The sequence below is a fragment of the Homarus americanus genome, unplaced genomic scaffold (genome assembly GCF_018991925.1).
Source record: "Homarus americanus isolate GMGI-L3 unplaced genomic scaffold, GMGI_Hamer_2.0 scaffold36188, whole genome shotgun sequence".
NCBI classification, from domain to species: Eukaryota; Metazoa; Arthropoda; class Malacostraca; order Decapoda; family Nephropidae; genus Homarus; species Homarus americanus.
In genome coordinates this window covers 914,526-929,081 of record NW_024718183.1, presented here as the reverse complement: position 1 = coordinate 929,081, position 14,556 = coordinate 914,526, and positions in this window count along the sequence as shown.

Sequence of the window (14,556 nt, the reverse complement as noted above, 5' to 3'; positions counted from 1 at the left end):
AGAGGAGGAAAAACGACATCAAGAGGAATTGTCAAGACAGTCAGAGGAATCAGCTTACCGTCTTCAACTTCAACAACAACACCAAGCTGATAACCGCAAATTCCTGGACCTATTGGAATTGCTGGCAACGAGGACGACTTCACCAGCTGCCACAACCAATTCGCCAGCTTCAGCCTCTTCATCTATCCTTCAGACAACGCCTCCTCACACGTCACCTATCTCCCCTAGGTATGCCTCAGTGTCTTCTCAACCACCTGTTCCAGTCTCAACTCTCGTCGACCTCTCCGTGCCTCCTCCACCGCCTGCCGTCTCGAGTACACCCCTGCACAGCAAGTCTTCAGTTCCCAGCCCCCCACCTCTTCAATCTGATGCAACATATCAAGTATACCGTCAATGGCGACGTCGTTTCGAAGACTTTGCTGTCATGTCTGACCTCAACCGAATGCCCCCTCATAAACAACTCATCCAATTAAGATCGTGCATTTCCCTCGATGTTCAACGCCTCCTAGAGCACACGCTAGCCATCCCCCCTGACTCCCCCAGGTCAGTGACAGAGGTTTTAAACGCCTTGCAGAGTCATTTCCGTGGCCTCCGCAATGAAGCTTTGCGTCGTAGGGAACTGCTATCCTGCAAACAAGCTTCTGGGGAATCATTCTCAGACTTCTATGCACGACTTAAGGACCTAACAGCCGAGGTGGACCTATGTACAGGCGATCCTGTAACCTGTGCTGAGATCCAGCTCAAGATGATCTTGCTGATGGGTGTACGTGACGAGGACCTGCTTCAGAAACTCCTCACCCTCGACGCCGCCTCTTCCCTCACCGACTTCGTCACCTGTTGCAGGTCGTATGAGGCCACAAGAGAGGCTGCCTCAGCTATACACTCATCGCCATCTCAAGTCCACGCCGTCTCCACCTACAAGAGGAATCAACGCCAGATGCAGACGGCGTCCTCTCCACAGCCCCCGTCACAGTCACCAGTTTCTTCTCCCGAATCCTGCAGAAACTGTCAGCGCCAGCATGGTCCAGGAAAGTGCCCTGCGGCTGATAGTACATGTCGAAACTGTGGGTTTCAAGGCCATTGGCCCCGCACAACTCGATGTCCTGCCAACAAGGCCTCATGCAACGCTTGCAACAAGCAAGGACACTTCGCCAAGTGTTGCAGGTCCACCAAGAAGCCTCCATCTCCAGGTCAAAACGTCTCTTTACAGCCCGACAGAACGTCCACACCACCGTCTCCCAAGAACAACAAAGGATGCCGACGCGTGGATGATGCCTCGAGTGACAGGTCCCCCAAGCCCGTCAATGTTCGTCTGTCCTACGGTACCAACTCTTCCAACCTCCTGATGATACCTGACACGGGCGCGGACATCACGGTGATTGGACCAACACACCTGGACGCCCTCAACATCCCCAGGAGTAGCCTGTCACCCACAGCCATGAACGACGTGCTCACAGCGGACGGGTCCCCGATGTCTCCACCTTTGGGTTGCTTCAAGGCAACACTACAGCTCGGTCCCAAGTCTTGCCTTGCCACAGTCCACGTCCATGAGGGCATCCAAACCCCTCTCTTGTCATGTGGCCATTGTCAGGACTTGGCCATCGTCTCATCCGAGTTCCCAAAGCCCATCCTCGCTGTGACACACCTCAACAGGTGTGCAGAGATACCTGTTTCAGCCATGACCACACCTGCTGCCGCCCGGGAGTTCTTTTTTCGTCAGTTCAGCGACGTCCTTGTCTCCAAGCCCGACCTCCAGAAGACGCCGCTCAAGAAGATGACAGGCCCCCCGATGAGAATCCACCTCAAGCCTGGCGCGACGCCTTTCGCCATCCACACACCCAGGCCTATCCCCTTTGCCATACGGGACAAGGTGAAGGCGGAGCTCGATTCTCTGGTGCAGCAGGGGATCATCAGACACGCCGGTGAGGAGCCCTCCGAGTGGTGCCACCCTATGGTCTTGGCACCCAAGCCTGTAGGTGTTCGCATCACAGTGGACCTCACCCATCTCAACTCGCAGGTCTCCCGTCCCGCCCATCCATCGCCTACGCCCATCCAAGCAGTCCGCAGCGTCACCCCGTCTGCAAAGTTCTTTACCACGGCGGATGCACTACATGGGTACTGGCAAGTCGACCTGGCGGAAGAAGATCGCCACCTCACTACATTCATCACGCCCTACGGCCGCTTCCAACACTGCCGCGGACCCATGGGCTTCGCAGCAACGGGGGATGCGTACTGCCTCCGTGGGGATATGGCTCTGCAGGGTGTCACCAACTGCGTGAAGGTCGTAGATGACATCCTGCTCTTCGACGATGATCTCCCGGCCCACTTGAACCGAGTTCATCTGATGCTCACAAGATGTCGTGCCCATGGTATCACCCTGAACAAAGATAAATTTGTGGTCGCCGCCCCCCAAGTTAACTACTGCGGCTACAACATCTCGCCAGAGGGGATCTCAGCTGATGAGGAGAAGGTCAAGGCCATCAGGGACTTCCCTACTCCAGCGAACCTGACCGACCTTCGCTCATTTATGGGCCTGGTAAATCAGCTGGCCGACTTCTCCCCTAAAATCGCCACATCAGCCCAACCTCTACGCCCCCTCATGAGCCCCAAGCGCTCTTTCCTCTGGACTCCTGACCACGACCTAGCGTTCAGGAATGTTAAGAAGGCGTTGCTGTCACCACCAGTCCTGGCACCCTTCGACCCGTCCTTACCAGTGGTCCTCCAGACCGACGCCTCCCGTCTATACGGCCTCGGATATGCCCTCCTTCAAGACCACGGCCAGGGTAGACTGCGCTTAGTTCAGTGTGGCTCCAGGTTTCTGACGGACACGGAGACCAGATACGCCACCATTGAACTAGAGATGCTGGCAGTCGCCTGGGCTATGGCCAAGTGCCGCCTTTACCTGTTCGGCCTTGGGCATTTCACCCTCATGACGGACCATCGCCCGCTCATACCCATTCTTAATCACTACACGTTGGACGCCATCGAAAATCCTCGCCTCCAACGTCTCAAAGAGAAGACCGCCCCTTACGTCTTTACAGCTGTGTGGCGCGCCGGGAAGCTTCTGTGCATACCAGACGCCCTCTCCCGAGCCCCTGTTAGTCGCCCCACACCTGAAGATGAAGTCGACTGTACCACGGCCGCTGCTCACGTTCGGTCTTTAGTGACACACACAGCCACTTCTCTTGCTGACAAGACGACGACGACGCCCTCCATCGAAGACGATAGGACTCTCCAGGAGCTTCGCATCGCCGCCGCTCAAGACCCGGCATACGTCCAACTCCTCGACTACGTCTCCGCTGGATTCCCCACCAACCGCTACGACATTCACGCCTCCGCCCTCCCCTTCTGGAAGCTAAGGGATAGCCTCTATGCGGACGGAGAGCTGGTGTTGTACGGCCCCAGGATCGTCGTTCCCGCTGCCCTCCGCCGGCGCACCTTATCCCGCCTCCATGACAGCCACCGCGGCGTTGAAGCCACCAGGCGCAGAGCCCGTCAGACCGTCTTCTGGCCTGGTATTGACGCCGATATTAAGAGCACGGTTGAGGCCTGTGAGCCTTGCCAGCAACTCCAGCCCAGCCAGCAACAAGAGCCGTACCTGTGCAATGACCTCCCAAAGCGGCCCTTTGAGTCCGTGTCCGCCGACTTCTTTAATGTGGCCGGAAAGTCTTTCCTGGTGGTCGCCGACAGGCTCTCTGGATGGCCCGTGGTAGTTCCCTGTGGTCGGGACACCACCTCTTCCAGGGTCATCCGGATGTTTTGTTGCTTCTTCCGGGAAGTCGGAGTGCCTCTCCGCCTCCGAACCGACGGTGGGCCCCCGTTCAATAGCCACGAGTTCAAGAGCTTCGCCGAACGCTGGGGCGTCCACCACATCGTCACCTCCCCTCATTACCCGCAGGCGAATGGCCACGCCGAGGCAGCGGTAAAGTCCGTAAAATACCTCATCCTCAAGACAGCACCGACGGGGAACCTGGACTGCGAGGAGTTCGACAGGGGCCTACTGGAACTCCGTAACACCCCTACCCCTGCCGGACGCTCTCCTGCCCAGGTGTTGTATGGCCGCCCCCTTCGTACTTGTGTGCCTGCCCACCCCCAGTCCTTCTTAGATGAATGGCAGATCAAGGCGGACGAGTGTGACCGCCGTGAGGCTGCCCGGATGGCCCAAGTGACAAGCCACTATGACGCCCAAGCCCGCCCCCTTCCCAGGTTGGCCGTCGGCCAGCAAGTACGAATCCAGGACCCGACGTCACACCGCTGGGACAAGGTCGGGGTCGTCATGGGCCGTGGCGAGTCTCGTTCGTACCAAGTCCGCCTCCCCAGTGGTCGTGTGTGGTGGCGAAACAGACGCCACCTCCGCCCAGTGCCATCCTCTAGTGACGAACCTTCCTCCCCGTCCCCTGTGTCCCCTTGCCCAGACCAGGAACGAAGGTCGTCAGTTGATCCTCCCATTGTCCCTCGCCGCTCCCCCCGACTCATGGAAAAAGAGTCCGTAGCCGCTCGAGATTGCACTACGAGCGTAAAGGGGGAGGGAGGTGTATAGATATGTACATACCAAGATATGTGAACACGCCTGATGCCAAGACCCTGTTACCATTCATTATACCATTTATTCACATGTCTGTATTACTACATATTATTATAGCATGTCTGATATCTATGCTTATGTCTAATGCCTATGTTCATTTACTATGTCCCGATGTACTATGTCTGTACCGCGCTAGTCGAGTAATTAGAAGACCCCATTTATTGTCCTAGGAATGTCTAGCAACTCCCCTTGCCTAGCTAGCTAATTTCCCTCAGATCGGCTTCGGCCTGCCTACGGCGAGGAGTTCCTTGTGCTGACTCCTGTTCCTGTACCGGTTGGCTATCACGCCAAGTCTTGTACCACTTGTTGAATATATCTACTGCTCGTGCCCTGGAGTTTCAAGAACCTTGTCTAGGATTACATCCACCACACCATAGAATTTAATACTTCTTGAGCTCGTCTAATTTTCTGGACTGGGGAATTTTCCATACCACTACAAAGTATGCATTGAGTTGGGAATTTCACATCATGAGTCAGTCTTAAGGGGATTTTGTTAGACTTCTTATCATTTTCTTTCTGTGTGGCCAAGTGATGTGGTGAGCACAGTGGTATTTCTACAGACCGGTCTACCTTACCTAACTCTTCATAAATGTGTGAGATAGTTCAGAGATTTTTCCCTTCATCATCAAAGTAACAGAATTCATCATCCTTAACCAGTTCATATTCACCTAAAACAGCACCAGGACTCAAACAAATTGGTTGCTCTGAAACGTTACTCATAGGAACATAAACACAGGAATCATCTTGGACTACCACACACATATCCGGTTGTTGCTTCAACCCTCTATGCGTAAATCTGATACTTAAGGTCTGACCTAACCCTACCTTCACTTTAACTGGTCTAATTTGAGAACTGTGCCCGCTTATTATAGTCTTCCTATCAACGTGCAAGTTAGTTAGCTCTTTCGGAGAAGATAAGATCGAAGCATTCTTGAGTTGTTTGACTTTGACAACCGTTCGCAACTTTCCTCCATGACTTGGTTTCCAATAAACTTGTTTATGACCCCCCCAACTGAACTCATTTTTTTCGTGATCCCACCGTTGCCACCAATTTATACTGCCAGACTGGGGTCACTAATTCTAAGGGGGAATACTTAACTCTAATCTTAATTTCTAAGGGTCGCTGCCACCAGACCCCCTCTGGACAGCATGTAGCTCGTTAGGTAGCGTGCACAGTGGACTAGGCATTGGGTTAGGTTTTTCATTGACCAGATCGATAAGGGGAAAGAAGGGTGAAACCATAACATGTCTTAATTAATTTATTCCTTATAAAGCATACTGGTAAAAACATACAAATGAATTAGTCTTCCTCAGAAGAACAACGAAAATGTTGGTTACACAGATGGGCACCAGACGTCTTACATTAATGGCGTGTCATCCACATACTTATTGCATAACAATCTGTGACCACCTTACCACGGTCATTCCTTCTTACACTATCCCTTAACACATCAACACTATCCCTTAACACATCAGACTGCTCCACCTGCTCCACTACATACAGTAGTAGCACCATCTCAACACACATGTTACACTCCACCCCTGCAGGTATGGGACTCCTTGTAACTTTTAGGTATACACTACAGGCACCTCGTTCGCACACCGCCCTCGGTGGGTAAAGACGAGGGCTTCACCCAGAGACATACCAGTACTATTTCTACGCCTGGTATTATAGGTCGCTCCACGTGATGACCGCAGAGTTTCTCACGATCTCCTTATTTGTGACTACTCATTTGGAGTGGTGTGCTGGAAATCCACAGGTTCACAGTGGAGTGGCATAGGTGGGAGTAGTCACCACCTGTTGGGATGCTCATAGGGATAATGGCTGCCGGGCAGCAAGGCACTCAGACCACATGGAACCTGAGGTGACGGTAGAACGGAGGGTACTGAGAAATAATGCCTGACGGGCGGTTATCACACCCCCTAACACATTACTATTACACTTATATATCAGGCAAAGCTTTAAACTGTAATAACTTCTATATAAGCCTTAATTATAGGGCGGGATATAGCCAGATAGGACACTGACCTGAGGTGACGGTAGAACGGAGGGTACTGAGGGCAGTGCCCTGCCGCTCATCACCGCGTAGGCCTACAGTTTCCAATCTTTAATTTTTACTTTTATTTCTTATGGTTCTCACCTGAACACTTTTCGGTATATTGTCACTCATGCCGTATAAACACATATTTTAATCCTAAATTACACACTAAGGTAAGGTCTTGGTTTGCTAGTTCGTGGGTAAATTCATTGGGTTATAATATCAACGCGGCACACCCGAGGCGGGTACATGAAGCGCCTTAAAACAAAGGCTGAATGTTCATGGCGGGGGTGTATCAACTTCACTTAAAACTGTAATGAGGGATCCTCCTCTCACACATTGCACTATTTGAACACAGACATAAGATTCTCTGATCACTGTACCTGTCATGGGTATATGTCACGTGAGGATACGAGGTGTATTAAGTTCATACTGACGAATACAAGATTATTTCCTTTCAAGTAGAGTTTCTGGGTCACTTCCAACACCTCACATAGTTCTGATACATTTATCCTTTTTCCAGATCATTGTTCTCATGTATTTTCATATGATATCTGTGGAAGTTATGTTCGCTACACGTTCACAGACGTAAATAGTATGACCTTCAAACCCTGATCCACACTTAGTCCTACAGTACACTAGTCCGGCTCAACTGGACTTTAACATTCATCTTATGGATACCCTGAGTTCTCCTTAATGCTATGAATACATACAATTAATATGATATAACTGTACCTGGGTGCAATACAACACATGGTCTAGTAACATTGAGTAGGTGAGTTATCCTTTAACAGTGTTTCCCGTTTTCTGAGATTCTACAAGCGCGGTGGATTTGAATGTTATATAGTGTAATATGAATTAAATGGGGTTTTTAGTTATGACAATGATGTGCGCAGTACAACAAGTATGCAAAACATCACTCTTCACCATGCACGTCAACAACCAATGCATTCCAGTCAAAGTCTACAGCCCTTTAAAGAAATCTCGGTCACACTGATGCTCGTCTCTCACATAACTAGCAAGAGAGGCATTCCACACTCTTCTTTTCTACACTTCCTTGTCCATCAGGCCATGCACCTGATGAAGCAACTGGTGGTGAAACCCGGGTGTCATTCCTGAGAATGAACATGTCTCCACCCCCATACTTCTCAAGTCTACACATCAACTTACGGGACACAGGTTCTGAGCTGACTGCCCTGAACTGTTCTCTTGTGACGGCCATCATGCCTGGAGGTCACAACTCACTGTATTACACAACATGGGCACAGTGCACACTTCAAAAACAAATGGATTACTGCCTAACTGTCCTTCTAATACATGAAAACACTTGAAGTTCTGGCTCAAAATTATTGCACAAATTACTACTCAACTTATTACTCATTACCCGTAGTAATAATACTGGAATGTGAACTTGTACTTTACTGCTTCACTAATGAATACCCGAGAAAACATCACTGTACTCTTTTGACACTTTCCAAGACAAACTTACTGTGCACACTCAAACAATGTTACTTGTTATTGTCAATCTCTGTAGGGTGCAACACTGTAGGAACTCTTCCAGAATTACAATGTACTCTAGCAAATCAAACAGCTTAAAAAAAAATCATAGACATTTCCATTACTGAGTGTCACGCTCACAAAAAATAAAGTGGTAATACTGTAATATTTTACGAGACTGTCCCCTTGGTACTCAACAAATATTCACTGTCTTTTCAATTGCAATGATTTCAACAGTTATCACTTCACAATGTACTCTGTTGTAGTCACAGATGGGGGCTCCTTACATGTACTTTCACCAATCAGTTTTCAAAGATTGCATTCTTTTACAGATGTCCATATCACCACAGAGTCCTCAACCCATCAAAGCAATTGCTGAAATTATACATGTATTAGATCTCAAATAAACATAAAACACACTTAATGACAATGCCTGTAAGTCTGTGGGGTATGGGTTATTTGGGTTCACACTCAGGATGGGATGGAGAAAGGAAGCTCTCAATGTGCTCTCTGTATACATGTTGTATTGGATGTACAATGCAGCTTGGTGCTGGGAAGTGGCAGCGTGGTTACAAGCGTGATGTAGATAGAGCTGGCCGGTGAGGGTGCTCAGAGGAGGACCAGCTTGTGGGTCGCCATGCTCGCCGGCGGGAGCGAGGGCCGCCAGGCAGCGGCGGAGGAGGTGGTGTTGCTTGCTGCGGCTGTAGCTAGAAGAAGAGATAGCTGGTTGGTGAGGATGCTCAGAGGAAAACCAGCTTGTGGGTCGCCATGCTCTCCGGCGGGAGCTAGGACCGCCAGGTAGGCGAAGGAGGAGGAGGTGTTGCTGGCTGGTTGGTGTAGGTAGAAAAGAGAGAGGTCACCACGAGGTCAGATCTTAAATAGCGGAGGTAGGCGTGGCTTAGTAGTTGACCTCCGTCATGTAAGGCGGCGCTGGTTGACCTAGACCACAAGGCATACACTGGGGAATTCGCGGGATCGGCTACTCAGCGACAAACAGCGTTTGTAGGGGAGAAATCCACTACAAGTCTACACTGCTAGAACTAATGCCCTATGCACTAAAATCATAAACTAATAGAAACAATATACTGCCAGACTGGGGGTCACTAATACTAAGGGTAAATACTTAACTCTAATCTTAATTTCTAAGGGTCGCTGCCACCAGACCCCCTCTGGACAGCATGTAGCTCCTTAGGTAGCGTGCAGAGTGGACTAGACATTGGGTTAGGTTTTCCATTGACCAGATCGATAAAGGGAAAGAAGGGTGAAACCATAACATGTCTTAATTAATTTATTCCTTATAAAGCATACTGGTAAAAAACATACAAATGAATTGGTCTTCCTCAGAAGAACAACGAAAATGTTGGTTACCCAGATGGGCACCAGACGTCTTACATTAATGGCGTGTCATCCACATACTTATTGCATAACAATCTGTGACCACCTTACCACGGTCATTCCTTCTTACACTACCCCTTAACACATCAGACTGCTCCACCTGTATGGAATATAGCACCGTCGGTTATCATACATAGTAGCACCCTCTCAACACACCCGTTACCCTCCACACCTGCAGGTATGGGACTCCTTGTGACTTTTAGGTATACACAACAGGCACCACGTTCGCACACCACCCTCGGTGGGTAAAGTCGAGGGCTTCACCCAGAGACATACCAGCACTATTTCTACGCCTGGTATTATAGGTCGTTCCAAGTGACGACCACAGAGTTTCTCAAGCGTTTCCTTATTTGTTCTTACTCATTTGGAGTGGTGTGTTGCAAATCCACCGGTTCACAGTGGATTGGCATAGCTGGGAGTAGTCACCACCTGTTGGGAGGCTCATAGGGATAATGGCTGCCAGGCAGCAAGGCACTCCGACCGCATGGCACCTGAGGTGACGGTAGAACGGAGGGTACTGAGGGCAGTGCCCTGCCGCTCATCACCGCATAGGCCTACAGTTTCCAATCTTCAATTTTCACTTTGGATTCCTATGGTTCCCACATCTCCATTTTCCTATCTATTGTGACCTTATGCTTTATAAATACATATCTTAATCCTAAATTACACACTAAGGTAGGGGTCTGGTTTGCTAGTTCCTGGGTAAATTCATTGGGATATAATATCAACGCGGCACACCTGAGGCGGCCCAGGCGCCAACCCAAACAAAGCCTAGCATCGTATTTTCATGGCGTGGGTTATACAAGATATTCTTTTTGAAGCATAGATTCTAGATCACTTCCAACACTTCACATAGTCCTGATACCTTTATCCTTTTTCCACATCATTGTTCTCATGTATTTTTATATGATATCTGTGGAAGTTATGTTCGCTACATGTTCACAGACGTAAATAGTATGACCTTCAAACCATGATCCACACTTAGTCCTACAGTACACTAGCCCGGCTCAACTGGACTTTCCCAATCATCTTATGGATATCCTGAATTCTCCTTAATGCTATGAATACATACAATTAACATAATATAACTGTACCTGGGTACAATACAACACATGGTCTAGTAACATTGAGTAGGTGAATTATCCTTTAACAGTGTTTCCCGTTTTCTGAGGTTCTACAAGCGCGGTGGATTTGAATGTTATATAGCGTAATATGAATTAAATGGGGTTTTTAGGAATGACAATGATGTGCGCAGTACAACAACACAAAAAATACAATATACTCGGGAATATATAACACAACACGTGTTATACAAATAAATTCACTTGTCAAAACTGACCCTCAACTTATAACTAAAACACTTCCAATTGAAATCAAAACAAATACCTCCAAAATATGTCAATTTCAAATAAAACTCCGTTACATAACCTTAATACAATTACGGCCTTCCGGTACACTCAGAAATCAACACTGTCCACAACACTCTTAACACGGCACATGTTCAATGTCCCTCATTGTCTGTAAATAACAAAGTATTCACTCGAGTGATCACAACAATTGCTATGGTAGCAGTGCAGAAAGGCACCCACAAAAAAAAATTACCTTGGCATACAACCAACACTTTTTTGAGATTTTCACAAAAAGGCTGCAAAAAAATTAGGTAGCTAACCTGTTTCTCAGACTTTTTTCAATACAGTACTTTAAACATTACAAGTATTCACATTTTACTGTACACTTTACTTTAAAACAGATTTCTAATTTTCTCCAGACCAATGTTCTAACCTAACTCCAAGTAAAGTATTTGCCGTGAACTGTTTTCAATTTGTCCGTAACCTCAAAAAAAATTTCCACAGAATAACATACTATACTGTACACTGGGAAAAATTATAGAACAAGATTATTAGCACTTTGAAATATTCATTAGTTACAGTGAAATGATTAAGTACCTGCACGGAGAAATGGTTATTAGAAATCACACTTAAATAAAAATTACTCACAGTATTACATTTATTCCTCCTGACCTTGATACCATATAAATTACATCCCAGCTGCACACCAATGTGAGGGCGCGTGTGTTTTCCAACACCTCTACACCACCCTCATCTTACTTACTTCTCTTATCTTAGTTCTTACTCTTACTCGGTTCTGTCACCTATTCTTTTGGTAGCATGGACATTCTTTTGGTAGCATGGTCATTCTTGGTACATGGGTAAGGTAATTCTGGTATCAAGTCACTTGGACGGAAATAAAGGTAAAATACTGTGGGAGAAATTAATACACCTAAAATACTCTAAGAACAAATTTATTAATATGAAATCAAAGGGAAAAAGATATATTATTAATCATATAACTACCAGGCTCAACTCCTGGGCTCATTGCAGACTCAGTACTTTCTTCTTTACTTATTTTCTTATTTACTTATTTTCTTATTTCTTTACTCAACAGTAATTACTCAGATCTTACACTCTTACTGCACTCAACCTTACTGGTGTTACATTACATGGCATAGCAGGACCAGTTCCTTGGCCCTACTCACAATACATACTACATGGCACTCATTATAGATTACTTTACTCAACATCCAAGTGGTACTTCTCAGTACAGTTACAAGACCTTACTCAACATACACGTTAATAATGAAATCAGCAGATACCTGGGTCCACTACCCAACATGGGATAATTATTTCCAACTAATTATCCCTAACATACATGTTACAACATTCTCTGTGGACATATACTTCCAGGGTGCATCCCAGGGTAGAACACTGAGATTCACGACCTTTGTTATTGTGTGTGGTAGCCAGACACATGGCGAGTCTGGGTTCTGGCCCAACGAGGCAGTGGAGCACATTAATTAGGCTGCATCGGTGCCATCATTTCATATATATGGTCCCTGCTGGGTATCTACTACATCCGGGGCAGTTGTTGAGCGATGCAAGAATCACAATGGGATCTGGAACAAACGTTGGGGCCGTGTCAGGGGACGGACTGGGAAGCATGACAACACAAACAACTCTCTTGTCTAGACGACAGACATATTTACGTTATTTTACTTCTCTTACACTGGGTGAATGACAATTCAACTGTTAAAGCATGAACACTAATGAACACTGATATTCACTACAATTGACTGAATTAACTGAATGGCTACACATAAACATACCTGGAACAAACGTTGGGGCGGCGCCAGGGGACGCTGCCTGATGCGTGGGTATATATACCCCTGAGTTGCCAGCGATTGCTACTCACACAATGACAATAATCACAAATAAACTAACTGTTACTCATTCAAAGATGACCCTCAGTTGACAAATGTCTGGCGAATTACTTGAGTTGATATACACAGACTAATTCAAGATTGAGCTTCCCAAGGAGAAAGTGGAATAAACAACGCATTGATAACTGTCTTCACAAAGGCGGGACGCTGGGAGGGAACACAAGTGTAGCGTCTATGGGGAAAAACACGTCTTCTCAGGGGTGGCTAACCCACTCATGTTTTGCAGTCGTGGAGTTTAATAAGAATCATTAGTTAAATAGACTAGCAGTCAACGTGACCATGACAACCTGAGCGTCTGGGGCAGCGTTGACTGTTTCTATGACACCCTACTTCTAAACAATCCCAACATGGACCGGGAGGTGGATTTAAGAGGCAACTAGAGGTGTCATGAATTTGTGTTAGGCAATATGGACAGTAAGGTCCCTGTCGCTTTTCAACTAAAGTTTTACGAGGATTTTCCGAGAGGGCTCTATCGTATCGATCTCGCTGACTGGTGGTACCGCAAGCTACTCCTGTTACGTTACATTCCACACTACAGGCTCTTTCAAACTTTACTGGAGGACCTTGGTTCGTTCACTTCTGTACTTGTCTAATACTGGGATACCCACTTTTGTTACCCTTCAGATAGCTGTGTCGAAGCCTCTCTAACCGTGCAGCCATCGTGTATACTGGACAACAAGGGGAATAATAATACCTCAATTCCTCCTTCAACTGTTTTGGCAATGGGTGGAACAACTTATCTCTTAATGTCTGATCTTTACCTGGCATTGGTCCATACCGGCGGAGAATGGTTGCCAGCGTTACTTTAAGTTGGCTCAAGAAACAACGGGGATCATCTTCCAGATTGTACTCTAGTCGTGCGAATTCCTCCCAGGCATCTTCCAGATGGATTGGTTTTACAAACAACTTCCGCAAGGCTACTTTAAGTTTCTCCCAATCTTCCTCGTCTGTATCAAGTTCTGCTTGGACCATGGCCTCAACTTTTTCGTCCATGCAGTCGGTAGCTACCTGCCATCTATCCCTTGAGCTAACAGCATTGTCCTCTACTTTGTTACAAAATTCAGTAATGACGTTATCTGCTTAACACCAACGAGGTTGTCAATGGACAGCCTCGGAATGTACTGGTGGTTATGGGGGCCAGGGGATCGGCTGGGCCTATCGTTAGGAGAGGAGCAAGGTGGAACCGAACCAAGGAAAGTAGGCAAAGCCGTTCATTAAGCAACGCTTGTTGTCTCCTCACTGTGTCCATAAACTCAGCGAGTTTAGCCCGAAGAGCTTGGACTTCCGTTGCTAGTTCAGCCGCGGTTTTGGTCGCTACGGTCCCCTGATCCGCGTTAACAGCTGCCATCGTTTTACAAAAAAATCAACAACTATAACCCACGGTAACTACAACAACCTGCACAGTGCACACTCAAAGGCACAAGGACTGGTACTCAACTGACTTCCTGCAAGACGACTTAACATTCAAGGCATCAACTACTCAAAATGCTGTTCAGATTAATAATCTCCCAAAAAGATAATATTGCATGAAAAATAGACTGAGACAATTTGCTATTCACAAACTCTGTATGGTGCGACACTGCGTGAACTCCTCACGAATTTCTGTACTCACAATTGCGGGTCCATACACTTGTATAACACTTTCCATATACCGTGTCACCATAAGGTCCTCATATATAATATAGTACTCTGAAAGTATACCGGCATTAGAGTTCACATAACATACAATATTCCACCAAATAATGAACCACTCTGCATCAAAA